Genomic DNA, 20,368 nt, shown 5'->3' on the forward strand with positions numbered 1-20,368 from the left:
ATAAGAAACTGACAATTATTTTTTCTTGTCATTGGTAGCTCATTTGAATTCCCACTGTCATTATCTTGGTCCCAGAACTCATTACTTCACAGCAAGACTGCTTTAATAATTTCTTAGCTGATCTTTCTTGATCGTGTTTCTGGCTTAGTCGATATTTTTATATACCACTGCTTTCTTTACACAGTTTATCTTTCCTACTCAAAATCCTTCAAGATTTCCACTTAACCAAGAAAATAAATTTAAAATTCCCCTGTCTATTGTCTAAGACCCTTCACTTCTGACTCTGGTCTATTAATCCAACCTCATGGACTCATTCAAACAGTTTTGAGAGTTACTCTGTGCCAGAAACTGTGCTGGGAAGTTGGCACATAAAGATGTGTAAAGTATGTTTCTTGGTCTTCACAAGCTCACAGCGCTTGTCAGTAAGAGGGCATTAGCCAGTAACAACTTCCATGGCCTCTTCCACAATTGCAAGTGCTATGTTTTCATCCAGTGACTTCTTATTTCCTTCATGAAACCTTCTTTAACCATCCCAGTCATCCCGGTTGCTTCCTCCTCTGAACTTCTATGCTCTGCTTTTCCCCCAGCTTTATCGAGAGATAATTGACCTGTAACGTTCTGTAAGTTTAAGGTGTACAATGTGATGATTTGATACGTGTATATATTGCAGAATGATTTAGTAAGGTTGATAACAATAAGGTTAGATGAGACATCCTTCTCCTCACATAATTATACTTTTTGTGTGTGTGTGGGGAGAATATTTAAGACCTTCTCTCCTAACAACTTTCAAGTAAATAATACATTATTGTTAACTACAGTCGCCATGCTGGATAATAGATCCCCAGAACTTATCCAGCTTGTAACTGGAAGTCCGTACCCTTTGACATCTCCCCATTCCTCCAACCTCCAGCCCTGGCAATCACCATTCTACTCTGTTTCTATGAATTTGGCCTTTTTTTTTTTTTTTGTAAACTCCAAATGCAAGTGGGATCATGTAGTATTTGTCTTTCTCTGTCCGATTTAATTCACTTAGCATAATGCCCTCAAGGTCCACCCATGTTGTTGCAAATGGTAGGATTTCATTTTTCTCATGTCTGAATAATATTCCATTTTATTTATATACTACATTTTCTTTATCCATTCATCCACTGAGGAAAGAATAGTGAGGTTGTTTCCATATCTTGGCTACTGTGAGTAATGCTCCAATGAACATGGGGGTACAGACATATCTTCAAGACAGTGACTTCATTTCCTTCAGATATACACCCAAACTGTTGGCCATTTGTGTATCTTCTCTGGAAGAATGTCTGTTCAGGTCCTCTGCCCATTTTTCATCAGATTATTTGTTTTATTGATGTTGAGTTGTATGAGTTCTACATATATTTTGAATATCAAAGCCTAGTCTGGTGTATACTTTGCAAATATTTTCTCTCATTCTGTAGGTTGCCTCTTCATTCTGTTGATTTTTTCTTTGGTTATACAGAAGCTTTTTCATTTGTTGTAGATCTACTTGTTTATTTTTGCTTTTATTGCTTCTGCTTTGAGTGTCATACTAAAAAAAAACTAATGTGACATTGTGCTACATTGTCTACGTCTGCCAAAAAAATTTTTTTTAAAAAAGCAATAAACAAGATTGAGGCCTTCATATCTGGCCCTGGAGGCATGGATGGAAGTGTCTTTCACCAGGTCCCTGGATGGGTTGGACTGGTCTCTTTGCAGCTGGAGGGGCTAGAGCTGAGCATGGGGCCCTTTCAGGATTTCCTGAGGTGCAGATGTGCTGTCTCCTGCCTGGTCCTTGTGTCTGCAGGACTGCTCAAGGACTATGGCTGGTAGGGGCTGGAGCCAAGTATAGGGTCCTTTCAGGATCTCTGGGAATGCACACAGGAGTGTCTTCTACTGGGTTCCTAGCTGGCAGGTCTGCTGGTGGACTGTGGCTGTGATGGGATTGGATGGTCCTTCAGGATTCGGGGGGTGCAGATGGAAGTGTCTCCTGCTAGGACCTGAGACCCTCAGGATTACTGGCAGAGGGCTTGAGCCAAGTATAGGGCCCTTCCAGGATCTCCAGGTGCACAAAGAGGAGTGTCTCTTGCACAGTCCCTGCTCCAGCAACTGTTCATGTACTGTGGCTGGGATGGGAGCCCAGTTCCTGGGCCTTTGAGAATCTTCAGTCTAACAGAGTTTGCCAGGCTGCCCTCCAGGGGCTCCCATACCATGGCCAAGGGAGGCAGGAGCTGGTTCACAGGCCACTTCAGCATCCACAGCTGGGACAATCTCTGTAATGCCTATTACCCAATGCATGAGTGAGCATGACTGCCCCCAGGTCCCTTGGTGTCCGGTGCTGGTGACAGGACCAAGACAAACGGGGCTGTAATCAAGTCCTCAGGGGTACAGAGCCCTTTCCAGGTCTGTAGGTGGCACCAAGGACATGAGAGTGTCTCCTGAAGGGTCCCTGAGCCAGCAGGACTGTTCAGACTGTGGCTGGGATGGGCTGGAAGTACAGGCCTTTTCAGAATGTACAATTTGACTATATTTGGTGAGCTTACCTCCAGGGGCTCATGGATTGTGGCCGAGGGAAGCTGTAGCCGGCTCACAGGTCACTTTGGGGTCCACAGCTGGAGCTGTACAACTGTACAACTGTACAACTTGATGCACGGGTGGGAGGGACTTTTCCTGGGCCCCTCCGAAGCTGGTTCCATCTCTGTAGCCCAGACTGAGGTTGGCGAGTCAGCCATCCAGTTGTGCGCTTGCCTTCTCCAAACAGCTCTCCTCAGTCTTGGACTGCACTGGGGTTTCACGGTCTCCTACCTGGATTCCAACACTCTCACGAAGGCACTTTTGTCTATGGATGGATGCTAAAGTGTTGTTGCTGAAGCTAGGGATGTCTTATTCTGCCATATTGCTGACGTCACTCCTTGATAACCTAGATGACTTGTTCTTTTTTTTTAATTAAATTAATTTTTTTGTTTGTTTGGCTGCGTCGTGCGCAGCCTGTGGGATCTTAGTTCCCTGACCAGGTATCTGAACCTGGACCCCGGCAGTGAAAGTGTCAAGTCCTAACCACTGAACGACCAGGAAATTCACTAGATGACTTGTTCTTAACCAGGGGCAGTTTCACCCGCCAAGGGGCAGTTACTAATGTCTGGAGACATTTATAGTAGTCATGACTAAGAGGTGGGTGTTACTGGCATCTAACGGGTAGAGGCTAGAAATGCTAAACATTTGAAAAATGCATTGGACAGCCTCCCACAACAAACAGTTATCTAGTCTCAAACGCCAATATCACCAAGATTGAGAACCCCTGATCTGGGTGATTGTTCATCTGTGCATACGAGCTTTTTCTGATTATGCTATAAGCTTATTGAAGTAGAAGCCAATTACCTTTCCATTTACTTTCCTCACTTTTAAAAGACATAGTATAGTGGGTTGAATGGTGCCCCCCCCCCAAAAAAAGATACATCAAATATCTGGAAGGTGTGAATGTTGCCTTATTTGGAAAAAGGGTCTTTGCAAGTGTAGTTAAAAGTCTTTAGAGGAGGAAATCATCCTGGTTTGTCCAAATGAGCCCTAAATCCAATGAGAAGTGTCCTTAAAATAGACACACAGGAGAAACACACAGAGGGGAGATACACAGACGAAAGAAGAGTAGGAAATGTGACTACAGAAGCAGAGATCAGAGAGATTGGAGTGACGGGGCCACAGCAAGACACACAGAGGAGAAGGTGATGGGAAGATGAAGGTAGAAGTTGTAGTGAAGTAGCCACAAGACAAGGAATCCAAGGAATGCTGACAGCTACCGTGAGCTTGGAGGCAAGGAAGGATTCTCCCCTAGAGCTTTCAGAAGGAGTACAGCCTTCCTACACCTTGATTTCAGACTTCTAGCCTTTAGACTGTGATAGAATACATTTCTGTTATTTTAAGCTATCAAGTGGTGGTAATTTGCTATAGCAGCCTCAGGAAGCTTACACACATGGTAAGCACAATGCCTTACCCATAGGAAGTATTGAATACTTAATAAAATTTCATATTTATGATAAAACTGCCTTGCCTCTTTGAAGAAATTCAATTATGTTTCCTTACAAAATCTAATCAAATGCATATTCTTGTACTTCCATGTAACCTTCCTCAAGGCTACGGTGTGCCACTAAATGAGACATATTAGACATATTAGCACATGAATGAACAGAATACTACCCATAGGAGAGGCCACTCAATGCAATTATCAGGTGTCAATGTACTAGACAGAAATTCGTTCATGTATGTACTCATTAATTTATTTCAAATGTAAGCCAGATAGATGTACCCTCCTGAGCTTATTAGCTATAAAATGTAACGTTGTCATTTAGAAGCTAGTTGTGGTTAATGTAACTTGTAGCAACATCGGCTTTGCTCTCTAGATGGCACTATGTTATAAGGAATCAGCCTAAGATCTGCAACTACAATTTTCATATAACTGTTTCTGGAAATGAAGAATGTTTTCCTGCTAAAATCTTCCAAGAAATTATATATAACACTATGAAAGTTCTATTTTACTAAATATGGCTAGGCTTCTGATTTTAATATTACTGTGTGATATGTACAGATAATAGAGGAATTGAGTTCTAAAACATGCCAGCCAAGAGTAAAGAATCTATCAGAAAAGTTTATTTTCATTTAACTTTTTTGATTATTCTGCATACATTTTGTTGGAAAATGTACAAGCAACAAATGAGATAGCTCTGGTTTCTCATGTGAGAACATCCACATAACCTGGGACTTTATCTTTATAGGTAAAGATTAATAACCTACTCTTCATTTTACCTTAAAATATAAACAACATGACATATTTATTCTTTATCCTCATTGAAATTCCACCTTCAGTCTCAGAAAAGATGAGACAAACTACTGCTGTCATCTTTTCCTTAATTCTTTTTTACATTCTTGACCTTCTTTTTTGAAGAATATTTTTTTCTGCCTTGAGTCTCCAGTGACTTCTAGGAATTTAAAAAAGTCTATATTCCTGAAGGCTTTAGTAATTAGATCTTTCTCTATCTGCATAGGTGGTAAACTCATTTAGCCAATCAAATAATCTCTTATCTTTGTCGTCTCCACTTTCAAAGCATTTGAACCACTCTTAAGGTACTTTTTTCATTTATTGTTCTGTATTTTAATTATTTGCCCAACTCTTATCTTCTCTACACTCCTGGGGGGAAGGCATCTTGACTTATTTACCTTTATGCAAATGATATGTGCCTAGTAACTATCTTTCAAATTAAGTGGATTTGGTAGTGCATGATGTGATTTGATTCAGAGAAAAAAAATAGTGTGTTTGTTAATGCCACTTGCAGCAACATGGATGGGCCTAGACATTATCATACTAAATGAGGTAAGCCAGACAAAGACAAGTATCATATGATATCGCTAATGTGTGGAATCTAAAAAAATGATACAAATGAATTTATTTACAAAACAGAAACACTCTCACAGTCAGAGAAAACAAACTGATGGGTACCAAAAGGGAATGGGAGTGGGGAGAGATAAAGGGGGGAGAGAGTGGGAGGAGTTTGGGATTAGCAGATACAAATTACTATATATAAAATGGATAAACAACAAGGACCTACTGTATAGCACAGGGAACTATATTCAAAATCCTGTAATAAACTATAATGGAAAAGAATCTGCAAAAGAATACACACACACACACACACACACACACACACACACACACATACACAACTGAATCACTTTGCTGTATACCAGAAATTAACACAACATTGTAAATCAACTGTACTTCTATTAAAAAATAACTTATTTATAAGTTGTTTTTTTTCTGAACATTTAAAAAACAATCTCAATGTCTTTGATTTGAAGTATAAAATGAGATTACCAAGTAAAAACAAATTTTCTTGATCAGGTAAATGATGTGGGGATTAAATTTGTTACTGAGTAAAATTTGGGGGTATTCCAAATCGATTTATTTGAATTTTCCCATTTTCCACATACAAATGGTAAACAAATTATCGCCACCCCTTGCCAATTTCAACCTTTAGTTTTTACTCTTTCCTCAGATCTCAACTTATCTACCAAATCTTACAGGCATAATTATTTGATTTTTAGAGAGATGTTACCCTTTTTTGTTCCTAAAGCACACTGCCCTTCCCATATTATAGCTCATACATTGGATTTTCATTGTTCATTTCTTTGTCTATGCCTTTTATCATTCGTTAAATTTCAAAAGGGCAAAGAACCACATATACCTTATTTACTCTTATATCCCCAGCACCTGGCACAGAGCCTGCTGCATCATGACCACACAGTGTTTACTGTGTGAATGAGAGCTGGACAACTGATTTAAGGATGAAAGGGAAACTTTTACATTATTAACTTTACAAATGTTGGGATATTTGTTATGTGTCAAGAACTATGCTAAACACAAGAGATAAAGCGGTGAGCATAATAGAAAAATCCTCCTGCCTTCCTGGGGCTCCATTTTAGTGGGGTGAAGACAGGCAAATCAATCAATAAATACATAAGTAAACAAGTGAATCCAAAATAAAAGATAGGTAAAAATAGATAAATGTAGTAATAAATAAGTATATGACATATAAAAATGAGGCAGGTGAATGTGACAGAGAATGTTAATGCAAAGGGCATGAAGCAGAAGCTGGCTTGGCATGTTTCCGGAACACAAAGGAGGCTGGGGTGAGTGAACTAGAGAAACAGATGCAGTTGGAAATGTGACCAAAGAGGAAACCTGGTGTCAGATAATAAAGGACCTCATAGAACCCAACAAGGGCTTCGGATTTCATTCGAGATGGGATGTCTTTGGACCAGAGTGGTGGGGCTGAGGGTAGCAGGAAGTGGTCAGATTTGGTTTCTATTTGTTAGAGCTGTCAGACTTTGCTGAGGGAATACACGTGGGGTATGATGGGAAGGGAGGCATTAAGGATGACTGCAGCGTTTTTAGTCAGAGCAACTGGAAGAACGGAGCTGTCATTTATTTATTTATTTATTTTTTCCCTGAAAAAGGAAAATGGTTTATTTGTGCTGCTAAGATAATTGATAAAGGAATTAAATTAGCCTAATGGAGCGCATTCTTTTTTTTTTTTTCTTTCAATGCATAATTTATTTTAGAGATTGCTTCATCAGTGTCTTATTACAATCAAATCATGAATAGAATGCTGGTAGTACATGAAAATGTCAGGAATTACTCTAAAGTGAGTTAGACGGTTGTATTACTTTATAGTTTGCTTTGGCTCAAAGAATGCTGACACCATTAGATTGCTTTTCTGAGGGTAGGAAAGTGGGAACTTGCAGTGATCTTCTGGTTGGTGTCGCCTGACACATGGGATTGACTTGACCCTCTACGGTTGGTTGGTGGATGGCCCCAGGCAGGCACACAAGTGCAAACAAGGTTCTCCATCTCAGGTTGTCCAGGCCACCTCCTCCACTTTTGTTTCATGGTCGTCAAGGGATAGAGATTCTGACCAACCTCTCATCACTTTATTGGAGGGAAGAAAGTGGGGCAAGAAGACAATTTAGGTTCCTTAATTGGAGTTTTATGACTTTTTCCATGGCTGGTCTATCAGTTTAGTCAAGTCAAAAACCATGCTTCTTCAGTTAGCTAATTACAGGCAAATTATCTATTTTTTTATTTTTCCTCGATGTTCTTTATACCAAGGCTAAAAAACAAAATAGGTTTAATTCTGTTGCCTGAAAGCTATGTGATCATAGATTGTATTTCCTCATTTTGTTAAGATGATGAAGACTTGGCAATGATGTTTTCCATCGTAATTTTTTTGAATTAATTTTGAAGCTCATAAAACACTGTAGATGACCCTGAGGGAGGGTTTGCAAAGCTGGCTTCCCTCCGAGATGCCCCAAAGTAAATTCAGTAAGTTCAATTCATTCCTATTTTGAAGTCCATGCAGAGACAGATCTTCAGTATTATTACAAAAGCAATGCTGGCTTTAAGGTAGTAAAAGACATGTTTACTTTTTATTTATTTATTTATTTTTTTGAAAATAAATGCTTCTTTAATGAACAATTAAATGAAAATTATCCAGGACCTTACAGGATTTTTAGTATGTACCATGCATATCTTAGAAGACAGTACATTAGCTTGCTGGGATCATTAGGATATGATCCTAATGGGAGACAGTAATTTATAAAACAGTTACCTAACAGCTTTCCCAAACAGTAGTTCCCCTGAAATTAAAACAGGAGATAAAATTAAATAAAAAGAAGAATCCTCAATGAAATTAAAAAACACAGAACTGAATGAAAATGAAAACACAACATGTAAAAATTGGTGAGATGTGGCTAAAGCAGTGGTGAGAGGGAAATTTATAGTACTAAATGCTTACATTAGAAAAGAGGAAAAATTCATATCAGTAATCTTAGTTCCCACCTCAAGAAACTAGGAAAAGGAGAGCAAAATAAACCCAAAGCAAAAAGGAAGGAAGGAAATAATAAGAGCAGAAATCAGTGAAATTGAAGATGAGAAAAAATGAAGCAAAAAGCAAGTCTTGAAAATATTAATAAAATTGATAAATCTTGAATTAAATTGATAAAAATAAAAAGAGAAAAAATACAAGTTACCAATATCAGGAATGAAGGAGGGGATATCAGTATAGATCCTGTAGCCATTAAAAGGATAAAAGGGGAATATTATAAAAACTCTACACCATAAATTTAACAGCCTAGATGAACTGTACCAATTCCTAGAGAGTCACAAACTATCAAAACATACCCAAAATGAAATAGATAACCTGAATAAATTCTATTATCTGTTAAAGACGTGGAATCTATAATTTAAAACCTTCCCCAAAGAGAATCTTTAGTCCATTTACATTTAAGGTAATTATCGATATGTGTGTTCCCATTCCCATTTTCTTAATTGTTTTGGGTTTGTTATTGTAGGTCTTTTCCTTCTTTTGTGTTTCTTGCCTAGAGAAGTTCCTTTAGCAGTTGTTGTAGAGCTGGTTTGGTGGTGCTGAACTCTCTCAGCTTTTGCTTGTCTCTAAAGGTTTTAATTTCTCCATCAAATCTGAATGAGATCCTTGCTGGGTAGAGTAATCTTGGTTGCAGGTTTTTCTCCTTCAACACTTTCAATATGTCCTGCCACTCCCTTCTGGCTTGCAGAGTTTCTGCTGAAAGATCAGCTGTTAACCTTATGGGGATTCCCTTGTGTGTTATTTGTTGTTTTTCCCTTGCTGCTTTTAATATGTTTTCTTTGTATTTAATTTTTGACAGTTTGATTAATATGTGTCTTGGCGTATTTCTCCTTGGATTTATCCTGTATGGGACTCTCTGTGCTTCCTGGACTTGATTAACTATTTCCTTTCCCATATTAGGGAAGTTTTCAACTATCATCCCTTCAAATATTTTCTCAGTCCCTTTCTTTTTCTCTTCTTCTTCTGGAACCCCTATAATTCGAATGTTGGTGCATTTAATGTTGTCCCAGAGGTCTCTGAGACTGTCCTCAGTTCTTTTCATTCTTTTTTCTTTATTCTGCTCTGCAGTAGTTATTTCCACTATTTTATCTTCCAGGTCACTTATCCGTTCTTCTGCCTCAGTTATTCTGCTATTGATCCCATCTAGAGTACTTTTAATTTCATTTATTGTGTTGTTCATCATTGCTTGTTTCATCTTTAGTTCTTCTAGGTCCTTGTTAACTGATTCTTGCATTTTGTCCATTCTATTGTCCATTCTATCTCCAAGATTTCGGATCAACCTTACTATCATTATTCTGAATTCTTTTTCAGGTAGATTGCCTATTTCCTCTTCATTTGTTAGGTCTGATGGGTTTTTATCTTGCTCCTTCATCTGCGGTGTGTTTTTCTGTCTTTTCATTTTGCTTATCTTACTGTGTTTGGGGTCTCCTTTTTTGCAGGCTGAAGGTTCGTAGTTCCTGTTGTTTTTTGTGTCTGTCCCCAGTGGCTAAGGTTGGTTCAGTGGGTTGTGTAGGCTTCCTGGTGGAGGGTACTAGTGCCTGTGTTCTGGTGGATGAGGCTAGATCTTGTCTTTCTGGTGGGCAGGTCCACGTCTGGTGGTGTGTTTTGGGGTGTCTGTAGACTTATTATGATTTTGGGCCGCCTCTCTGCTAATGGGTGGGGTTGTGTTCCTGTCTTGCTAGTTGTTTGGCATAGGATGTCCAGCACTGTAGCTTGCTGGTCGTTGAGTGAAGCTGGGTGCTGGCGTTGAGATGGAGATCTCTCGGAAATTTTTGCTGTTTGATATTATGTGCAGCTGGGAGGTCTCTTGTGGATCAGTGTCCTGAAGTTGGCTCTCCCACCTCAGAGGCACAGCACTGACTCCTGGCTGCAGCACCAAGAGCCTTTCATCCACAGGGCTCCTTAATTTGGGATGATTGGTTGTCTATTAAGGTATTCCACAGATGCAGGGTATATCAAGTTGATTGTGGAGCTTTAATCCGCTGCTTCTGAGGCTGCTGGGAGAGATTTCCCTTTCTCTTCTTTGTTCTCACAGCTCCCAGGGGCTCAGCTTTGGATTTAGCCCCGCCTGTGCGTGTAGGTCGCCGGAGGGCGTCTGTTCTTTGCTCAGACAGGACGGGGTTAAAGGAGCCGCTGATTCGGAGGCTCTGGCTCACTCAGGCCCGGGGGGTAGGGAGGGGCACGGAGTGTGGGGCGGGCCTGCGGCGGCAGAGGCCGGCGAGACGTTGCAGCCTGAGGCGCGCCTGTGCGTTCTCCCTGGGGAGTTGTCCCTGGATCCCGGGACCCTGGCAGTGGCGGGCTGCACAGGCTCCCCGGAAGGGCGTGTGGCTAGTGACCTGTGTTCGCACACAGGCCTCCCGGTGGCGGCAGCAGCGGCCCTAGCGTCTCATGTCTGTCTCTGGGCTCCGCACTTTTAGCCGTGGCTCGCGCCCGTCCCTGGAGCTCTCTCAAGCAGCGTTCTTAATCCCCTCTCCTCGTGCACCAGGAAACAAAGAGGGACGTAAAAGTCTCTTGCCTCTTCGGCAGTTCCAGACTTCTCCCCGGACTCTCTCCCGGCCAGCCGCGGTGCGCTAACGCCCTGCAGGCTGTGTTCACGCCGCCAACCTCAGTCCTCTCCCGGCGCTCCGACAAAAGCCGGAGCCTCTGGAGCTGTCATTTATTGAGGTAGATAAGAAATGGAAGTTAAAAAACAGACCTGGGTATAGGGAGGCTTTTGCCTTTAAGGCGGGATGTAGGACAGCAAGTGTGCCTGTTAATGGATGGTTCCCTAGTGGGGGAACAATAGACAGCTAGTGGGAAGCAGCCGCATAGCACAGGGAGAGCAGCTCAGGGCTTCGTGACCATCTAGAGGGGTGGGATAGGGAAGATGGGAGGGAGACGCAAGAGGGAGAGGATATGGGGACATATGAATACATATAGCTGATTCACTTTGTTATACAGCAGAAAATAACACAACATTGCAAAGCAATTATACTCCAATAAAGAAGCTAAATAAATAAAGATGCAGAAAAGCGAAGCGACAATTCCAAGAGTGTTCTTTGATTTGATGAAAAGTGTTGTGACCCTACACAAGTGAAGCAGTTGTCTTAGATAGTTCACCTCATGTGCAAGGATATAAAGGTACAGAAAGATTGGTAGGATTAGTAGGTTTGAAGCTGGGAGCATTTGGAAGCTCTCTTATGAGTACTTTTATTTTTTCTATGAAATAAGAAGCAAGATTATCAGTGAAGAGAATAAATGTTAGATGTTGGAAAAGGGAGGAAAAGGTGCAGATGATAGGTTTTTAATATGAGATGAATAATGTATCATACATGACATTATTCCAAGTGGCTAAAAAGAATAAATAGCAGTACAGTCTTCATGACGTGGTTACATTTCAACTCTCTCTCTCTCTATATATATATTTTTGCCTGTCACAAGACAAACAGTTTTTAACATTTTAACATCTCTGAAACTGGGCTGCAACTTACAGTTTAATTGGCTGCCCTTTTTCTCTTTTTTTTTTTTAACATCTTTATTGGAGTATAATTGCTTTACAATGGTGTGTTAGTTTCTGCTTTATAACAAAGTGAATCAGCTATACATATACATATATCCCCATATCCCCTCCCTCTTGCATCTCCCTCCCACCCTCCCTATCTCACCCCTCTAGGTGGTCACAAAGCACGGAGCTGATCTCCCCGTGCTATGCGGCTGCTTCCCACTAGCTATCTATTTTACATTTGGTAGTTCAACTCTATATTTTTAAACTAAAAGAATCTAATGGAAAAACTAATAGTTTACCAAGAAAGTTATCATGCTTTGATATTTAACTTTAGTCGAAACCAGATGATTTAAATATAATATGAAATTCTCAAATTGTCAGAAACTGCAAGTATATTGAATAGCATAAGAATGTTGTAGGCTGAAGTTGGCTCTGCCTTTTTTTTTTTTCCTTTGCTCTTTTGAGCGAGTTGCTTCAGTTACCCAGATGTAAAAGGGGTTATAATATATGCTCTGACTACTTCTGTGGACTTTTGTGGGGAATAAGTAAAATAATAATATAAGTTAAAATAATGAGGGCTTCCCTGGTGGCGCAGTGGTTGAGAGTCCGCCTGCCGATGCAGTGGACACGGGCTCGTGCCCCGGTCCGGGAGGATCCCACATGCCGCGGAGCGGCTGGGCCCGTGAGCCATGGCTGCTGAGCCTGCGCGTCCGGAGCCTGTGCTCCGCAACGGGAGAGGCCACAGCAGTGAGAGGCCCTAGTACTGAAAAAAAAAATGATTCAAGTTAAGATATTTTGTAAGTAGTAAAATGATATATCAACCTAAGGTTTAATTATTTTATTGTCGTTAATTCTGAGAAAGTATTTTATGGGTCCAAATATATTGTATGTTACAGTATTAAAAGCAAAATGCAAAAGGTCTAAATTGGCGTGGGGAGAATAAAAGTTGGTGATGATTTTTATAAGGATCTCTTTTCACTCTATAGTAAAGACATCTTAAGGATTTTCGGTTCCATTAACAATTTAGGTCTATGTGTCTTATGTTCTACATTAGTAGGGAACTACCTCCTCATCCTAGCTGGTGTCTGTCTTCAGTCTGCTTTCCTTTTCATTTCTTTTTTTTTTCTTTTTTTTTCTTTTTTTTTTGCGGTACTCGGGCCTCTCACTGTTGTGGCCTCTCCCGTTGCAGAGCACAGGCTCCGGACGCGCAGGCTCAGCAGCCATGGCTCACGGGCCCAGCCGCTCCGCGGCATGTGGGATCTTCCCGGACCGGGGCACGAACCCGTGTCCCCTGCATCGGCAGGCGGACTCTCAACCACTACGCCAATAGGGAAGCCCCTCCTTTTCATTTCTTGATGGAGATGTGAGTTAAGCAACTTCTCTATGAAGTTCTCTTTTTGTCTCCTTTTGAATAATAGCCTTGAGCCATACTAGTGCCGCTGATGGTAACGTTCAGCATCCCAGGCTTTGTTTCTAAGTAAAAGTGAGCTGGCTTCCAGATGTATAGGTAGAGTGAGTTGTATTTGATAAGATTAAGAACTCTTTAATCCCAGATACAATATTCTAGTTAAATGATAACATGTCCTTTAGAACATTGTAAACAGTAATACCTTGATTCCCTAGGTGATTCGGAAAAAAAAAGGATTTGCTTTCTTTACAAAGTAATCATTCCATGTCACTCACGAAATAATTCAATAAATATTGGATGCTCAGAGAATAATTTCACAGCAGGCTTGATATTAGTAGTAAAGAGGCATAAGCAGAATGTATTTAAAGACTATGAAAGGTATTCTTTAGTTATGGTAAATAACATTTTTTGTATCAGTGTCTTTAAGCAATGGTCAATGCATGCATAGATAACTCTGTTCTGTTTGTGAGGTTATGAAAACAGGAGGAAGCTGCAGGAGGCTATGAAGAGACCTAGAGTAGCTCTAGCCTGGTGGCCCGAGTGTAGGTTCTAAAGTCAAACAGCTCAAAAGCTGAATCCCAGGTCCTCCACCTGAGATTAGCTGTGTAATTCTGGAAAGGTTAGTTCGATCTCTGAATCTCATTTAAAAAAAAGGAAAAGAAAAAGGTCACTATTTATGAGCCAGGAATTTGAGCATCAGTGCTAAAGCGTTACATGAATTATTTCATTTAGTCTTCATAACATGTGTATGAGGTAATTACTATTATCCTTATATCTTGTTGATGAGGCAGCTAGATTGGGAGGGCTGTAAGAACCTTGATTAAGATCACACATCAAATGAGTGACAGAAGCACAGCTCTATCAGAAGAGGCAGACTACAGATCCCATGCTCTTAAATAGTGAATTAAATAATCTCATTAATAAACATCATGGAAATACCAGACCTTGGATGAAACATCTGAGAATGTCTAACACAGCTCGGGGTCCCATCCACTGGTCTATAATCCTATCACCTACCAGTGGTGGGCTGAATTCCAAGATGGCTCCCACTGTAGTGCATACACCCTGTAAAGTCCCTGGGATTGGGAATATGAGGATTTCACTCCCATGATTGGTTTACGTTACATGGCACAGTGGACCTTAAAAAGCGAAGATTTTCCAGGTGGGCCTAAGCTAATCACATGATCCATTTAAATCTGGGCCTAGGGGTCAGAGACCAAGTCAGAGGAATTGGAAATGGGAGAGAGATTGGACATAAGGGAGGTTCTCCATGTCTGGCTTTGACAACGAAAGAAACCACATGGCTTGGAATATGTATGTGGAATGTGCGTGGCCTCTAGGAGCTGAGAGCAACTCTTGGTGGACCCCCAGCAAGGAAATGTGGACCTCAGTGCTATAATCACAAGGACTTGAGTTCTTGAGAATCCCGAATGAGCTTGGAAGTGGATAGTTCCCTCAAAGATTCCAGATGAGAACTCAAGGTGGCCAGCATCTTGACTTGAACTCTGGGAGACCCTGAACAGAGAATCCGGCCAAGTCTTGTCCAGACTTTTGACCTATAGAACTGTGAGCTAATAAATGAGTACTGTTTTAAGCCATTGCTTTTGTGGCAGTCTGTTACACAGCAAGAGAAAATGAACGCAATGCCTCAGAGTTGGTGGTGATGATCAAGTATCCAGTATGCCTAGTTGGTTATCAAACCATGATCATTTCCATGGTAAAGCATTAATTTTCAGTCAGTTTTTATTAACTTGAGAATGGAGAGCTGATAAAAGAACTTAGCCTCAAAATAGCAAGTGGTACATACAGACCACTGGACCATTCTGGAAGAAGGCCTGGAAGTGATCAACACAGGAGGCACACACAAATGAGCCAGGAGATCTAGGGGTGGATATTCAGGGTCCTTAGCAAGTTCAAACTCTAGGATTCCTTGGGGTAGAACTTAAGGGTGAAACTAAAGGGCAAGTCCTGCAGTGGGGGGAAGGTATTTAGGATGGACACGACCCAAAGCAAAGTTTTATTTGATTTTTTTTCTCACATTGGCTTTGCCCTTAATATAGTTTTATTCTAATTAGACCAATATCTAATCACCTTGGTTCAAAATAATGGCGTTATTTTCGAGTCAGTGCTTCTAAAAGTCATCAAGTCTGATTGATACTGCCTTCTACATTTCCCCTACATTTCCATTTCCTTTCCAGCCTCTTATTCTATCCTCTGGTGACTGGTTTCTATTAAAAACCTCTACTTGGCCATCTGCAGGCCCATTTCTGTGCATTACCACCAGATGCGTCCTGCCCAAACCTTTCGTTCCTCACGTCACTCCCTCGCTCATAACTTCTCAGGATTCTATCTCGCCAAGATCTTTGGTCTTTCGGCTTCCCTCACTTTATGCATGAGGAAAGTGAAGCCGGAGGGGTCCACTTCCTTACTCAATGTCAGAGCAAGCAGAGGGCGAAATGACCTAAACAAGATCTCCTGATTTAGTTCAGTGCTTTTTCCATGACACTATTCAACTTCTCAGAATGGCTTCAGGGTTTTTCACCTGTATTTCCAACCTTACTTCCCCATTCTCAGTCTCTTTAGTTCTCCCCGTGAATCACCCACTCCAGACAACCCGTTTCCCAACTGTCCTGGGAATGTATGACTCACCGTATTCCACCTAGTGGATGCTCCCTCGTTTTTCTTTGCCTTTCGTAGTTTTGGTATTTTTGCTTGCTGGTTGCTTGAACTCACACCGGTTCCTCCTTTCTCTGAACCTCGTCTGCATCCACTGTTTGTATCATTCACTAACACGTGACGATCACAAGCCACCTCACTTAGTTGTAGATGATTCATGGCTGACAGTCTTACCTTTCCAAGAAGATTCTACTTTCCTGGGTGATATGTATGGTTTCTCTTTCATTTGTAGCCAGCTCCGTGTACAGCATAAATAAATAATATATTGAATTAAATTAGTCTTATTGTTCTTCTGCACTGTTTGCATTCTAAATCAGCTAACATTTATTGAGAGCTTATCAGCTATTACTCAGGGGCATAAGAGGTGAGGTAGGCTAAACCTCTGTGTCAGATGAGCCCACTTTCTAATGGGGAAGTGAATTGCTCTAAAGTAATACGATAAGTACATTGTGCAGTGAGTTTGGGGGTTACACTATTCCTATTATCAGTCCGCTGATTACAGAAGGTGGGGTATCATGGCTGGTCTGGATCTTGTCATGGCTTTCCTCAGATGCAGCTGTTGGCTCATACAGCGATTTTGTCGTTATACATGCTATACAGGTTTCACGCTCTAGACAGTCCAACACACTCAGATAACTAAAAATACTGCAGCAAAGCCACATCCTAAAGGACTTTGCTACAGCATGGATCCAATTATTCTAAGTAAATAACCCATCCAATTAGGTGTCGTATGGTATTTTCATTTGAAAGATGCTCTGGTCCGGAGCCAGTTAATTAAAAAATCTATTTTCAACCAGGTTTTAAACATTTCAAACAAATACGCCTTTACCTTATTGTGAACAAGGTAAAGCTTAGAGTATTGACCCTTCAGAAACATGTTGTCATTTAATTATAATAAATTCTGTTTAAATTATAATAAATTCCATTGCTTTGACGATGGCTACCAATGAAAACAAATCTTTTCCACATAATACTTTCTAAAAAGGCAAAAAAGAGAAAGACTGCAGAGTCCAGTTGACAAATTGCAGTCGGTCTGCACTAGGGTACTTTAGTACTTCATTCAGTATCACTGAAATGTAAAGGAGCTTTGTTAGGCTTGAAAAATTGAGGACTTGGATTTCTACCCAGTTGCAATAACACAGTGTAGCATTGTTAGCTCTGATTCAAGTGCAACTGATCAAAAGGTTATTGAATATTCCTTGTCTCTCAGCCAACCCTGAATGTCTTCTCCCTGACTAGAATATTTGGATCCTGTTTTTGTTCATTAATGCTTATCTTACATTCCACTCACTATCATCATCTACCTTTCTCAGTAATTAGCTAATTATGTTTTAAGATAATTAGTTTAATGAAAGTGTGGGAAGTATGCAGTAAGAATCTAAGTGATATTGTCATGACCTCTACATGTCAATTAAGTAAAAAAAATACGCAACACCAAAAAAATTAAAAAGAAGGAACACTTACAATATTATGTATGTTCAAAACACAGTGTGTGTGTTGCTGAATTACTTCACAAATGTGAATAATACTTTCAAGCCACTGGGGCAGCTTTTTGGCCCTTACAGATATAATGCTTGTTGCTGCTTGTCCTGTTTATGGATTTCTCAAGTACAAATAGGAAAATATAGAGAACTTCAGGTTAGTAAAGTAACTTTTTTGGGGGGGGTACGCGGGCCTTTCACTGTTGTCGCCTCTCCCGTTGCGGAGCACAGGCTCCAGATGCACAGGCTCAGAGGCTGTGGCTTACGGGCCCAGCCGGTCCGCGGCATGTGGGATCCTCCCGGACCGGGGCACGAACCCGTGTCTCCTGCATCGGCAGGCGGACTCTCAACCACTGCGCCACCAGGGAAGCCCAAGTAACTATTTTAATAGAGGGACTAGAGTCATACTTGTAGTATTTCTCCATTTAAAAAAAAAGACTATACAATTACATTGAACCTAAACCTAAATGCTTTTTTCCTTCCTTCCTTCCTTCCTTCCTTTCTTTTGCTTTCTTTCTTTTGTTCTAGAAATGTATATGTATATACGTGTGTCTTTACTGACCATAGCACTCTGTTAATTTCGGTATAAGAAAAAAGAAGTGTATTAGAGATGATTTCTATCTATAAAGAGGTTATTCTCCTCTTAGTGGCAGCCATGATAATGTGCCTCTCAGGTCCTCCAACTACAGGGATCATAATTGACCAAGGACTACTGTTCCTTTGCATTGAGTCCATGCTTCGTAGAGGCTGTTCCCAGCCAATGGCTGAGTCCAGCTGAGATACTGAGGCAGGCCTATTCCTGGGAGACATGGGACTCCTATGCCAGCTGCCTTTGGTCCACGGACATCGCCTGAGTACTTCTGAACCTTACTCTGACAGCATGGCCATCCAGGACACTTCCACCTGGAATTTCTTCCCATTCTCCTCCTTTGGGATCAGCTTCTGGATGGTTTTCCCAGCCTCCTCCAACTTGTTCCCTATTTTCTTTCTCAGGCATTTTTCTCAATAAAAAATCTTCGCACATTTAATCTCACCTTGATATCTTATTCTTGGAGGACCCAGCCTAACACATTAGTGATTAAATGAAATACTCAGGGAAAATGAAAAGGAACATTATCAGGTAGTACAAAATAAGAGGCAAAACAATATAGTTGAAGAGGTCACAAAAATGATATAAAGTACTTGATTCACGTGGGTAAAGGGAGGATGCATAATGTGTATGAGTCAGTGAGCATTCTGAATGAGTGCAGTACAGAAGAATGGAAGATGGGTTTGAAGGGTTTATTGAAATCAGATTATAGAGAACATCAAATATCATGCTAACGAATTCGGCTTGCTTTTTTCCTCTGTATTACTTCTCCTGAAAATGTGACCGCAGAGGGGCTTCAAAGGTTTGAGGATGCTGGGCACCAGCTGATGTTTCTCTTTTGGGTTCTTAGTACAGAGCATGACTAATATCTGGTGGAGTTCAGAAGCCCAAGTCCAAGAGGAATTCTATGAAGGGGAACCTTGATGCTAGCCTGAGATTTGGGATTCTGACACCTTGGTAGTTTCCTGGAGAGCTTAAGTATTGCACACGTATGCACAACAGACTGCTTTTGAGACTTAAGTCTTAGTTCTCTATCAAGAACGGGCTGATTGGCTTCTTTCTCTTCTTCCTTCTAGAAACTGGGTTACAATTAGCAGTGTATGGGCCAGAGTTGAAGAGTTTTGTTTGACAACACAGTGCAAGCTTTATTTGGCAATGATTGTGCTTAAATGAAACCAGAAATTTAACATCAAAATCTGAATGTATGTCTGTTTTTGAATGATCAGTTTATTTGGCTAGATTTTCATTCCTCTTTGACTGCAAAGCTGGAGTTGACTAACAACTACTCCGTTTGGAGAGGGCAAGGGTTCTTCAGTGTGCCACGATGCCCACTTTACCTGAGAGTCTAACATCTGCTCCACGCTGTTAGTTTACATTTCCGTCTAGTGTTGGAAGCCTTTTGAGTGTGTGACCCCACCTACATTTCAGCCTTGCTTTCTAGATCTTTCCACACAAGTGTCAAAAAGCTGTACCAGCTCAGCCACATGGGCAGCATGTTTTTGCTTTCAGGCAATAGCTTTGTGTGTATGAATTAAGACAGCTGAAATGCATTGGATCCCAGAGAACTTTGCTGTGAGATCCTTCTTGTCTGATCAAGACATAGAAAGGGAACCATGTTCTACTGAGCACCAAGAGAATTAAGTTGACAACAACGGCAACAGAGCGTCCATGCGATTAGCATTAAGACCAATGGTTGCAGAGTCTTGCTGAGGGATAACCCAAGTCCTGCCCTCATCTAGAGGTGATGAGGAAGATCAGTGTTTATTTGAGGATACATGTAATGGAAAGTATTGTACAATGTATCATAATGATTTTTTTTAAATTGAGAATAGTTCATTTACAGTATTTACAATACTGTGTTAGTTTCAAGTATAAAGTGATTCAGTTATATATATATATATATATATATAAAGCTTTTTTTTCTTTTTCATATTCTCTTCCATTATAGGTTATTACAAGATAGTGAATATAGTTCCCTGTTCTATACAATAAATCCTTATTGCTTATCTATTTTATGTATAGTAGTTTGTATCTCTTAATCCCGTACTCCCAGTTTGCCCCTCCCCATCCGTCTCCCCTTTGGTAAACATAAGTTTGTTTTCTATGTCTGTGAGTCTGTTTCTGTTTTGTATATAGATTCATTTGTATTATTTTTAGATTCCACATATAAGTGATATTATATAGTCCTTGTCTTTCTATCTGACTTATTTCACTAAGCATAATATTCTCTAAGGCCATCCATGTTGCTACAAATGACAATGTTTCATTCTTTTTATGGCTGAGTATTATTCCATTGTG

At 40.6% G+C, this 20,368-nt stretch overlaps 1 long non-coding RNA gene across 1 annotated transcript; it reads right to left on the minus strand.

The window, feature by feature from the left end:
- Positions 1 to 7,989: 7,989 nt before the first annotated feature.
- LOC137211010 (uncharacterized) lies at positions 7,990 to 9,161 on the minus strand. The gene is made up of 2 exons (XR_010936850.1): positions 8,578 to 9,161; positions 7,990 to 8,184 (listed from the first exon to the last, which is right to left on the minus strand). It is a non-coding gene; the product is annotated as an uncharacterized lncRNA (long non-coding RNA).
- Between the last annotated feature and the right edge of the window lie 11,207 nt (positions 9,162 to 20,368).

This window comes from Pseudorca crassidens, chromosome 18 (assembly GCF_039906515.1).
Source record: "Pseudorca crassidens isolate mPseCra1 chromosome 18, mPseCra1.hap1, whole genome shotgun sequence".
Classification (NCBI taxonomy): Eukaryota; Metazoa; Chordata; class Mammalia; order Artiodactyla; family Delphinidae; genus Pseudorca; species Pseudorca crassidens.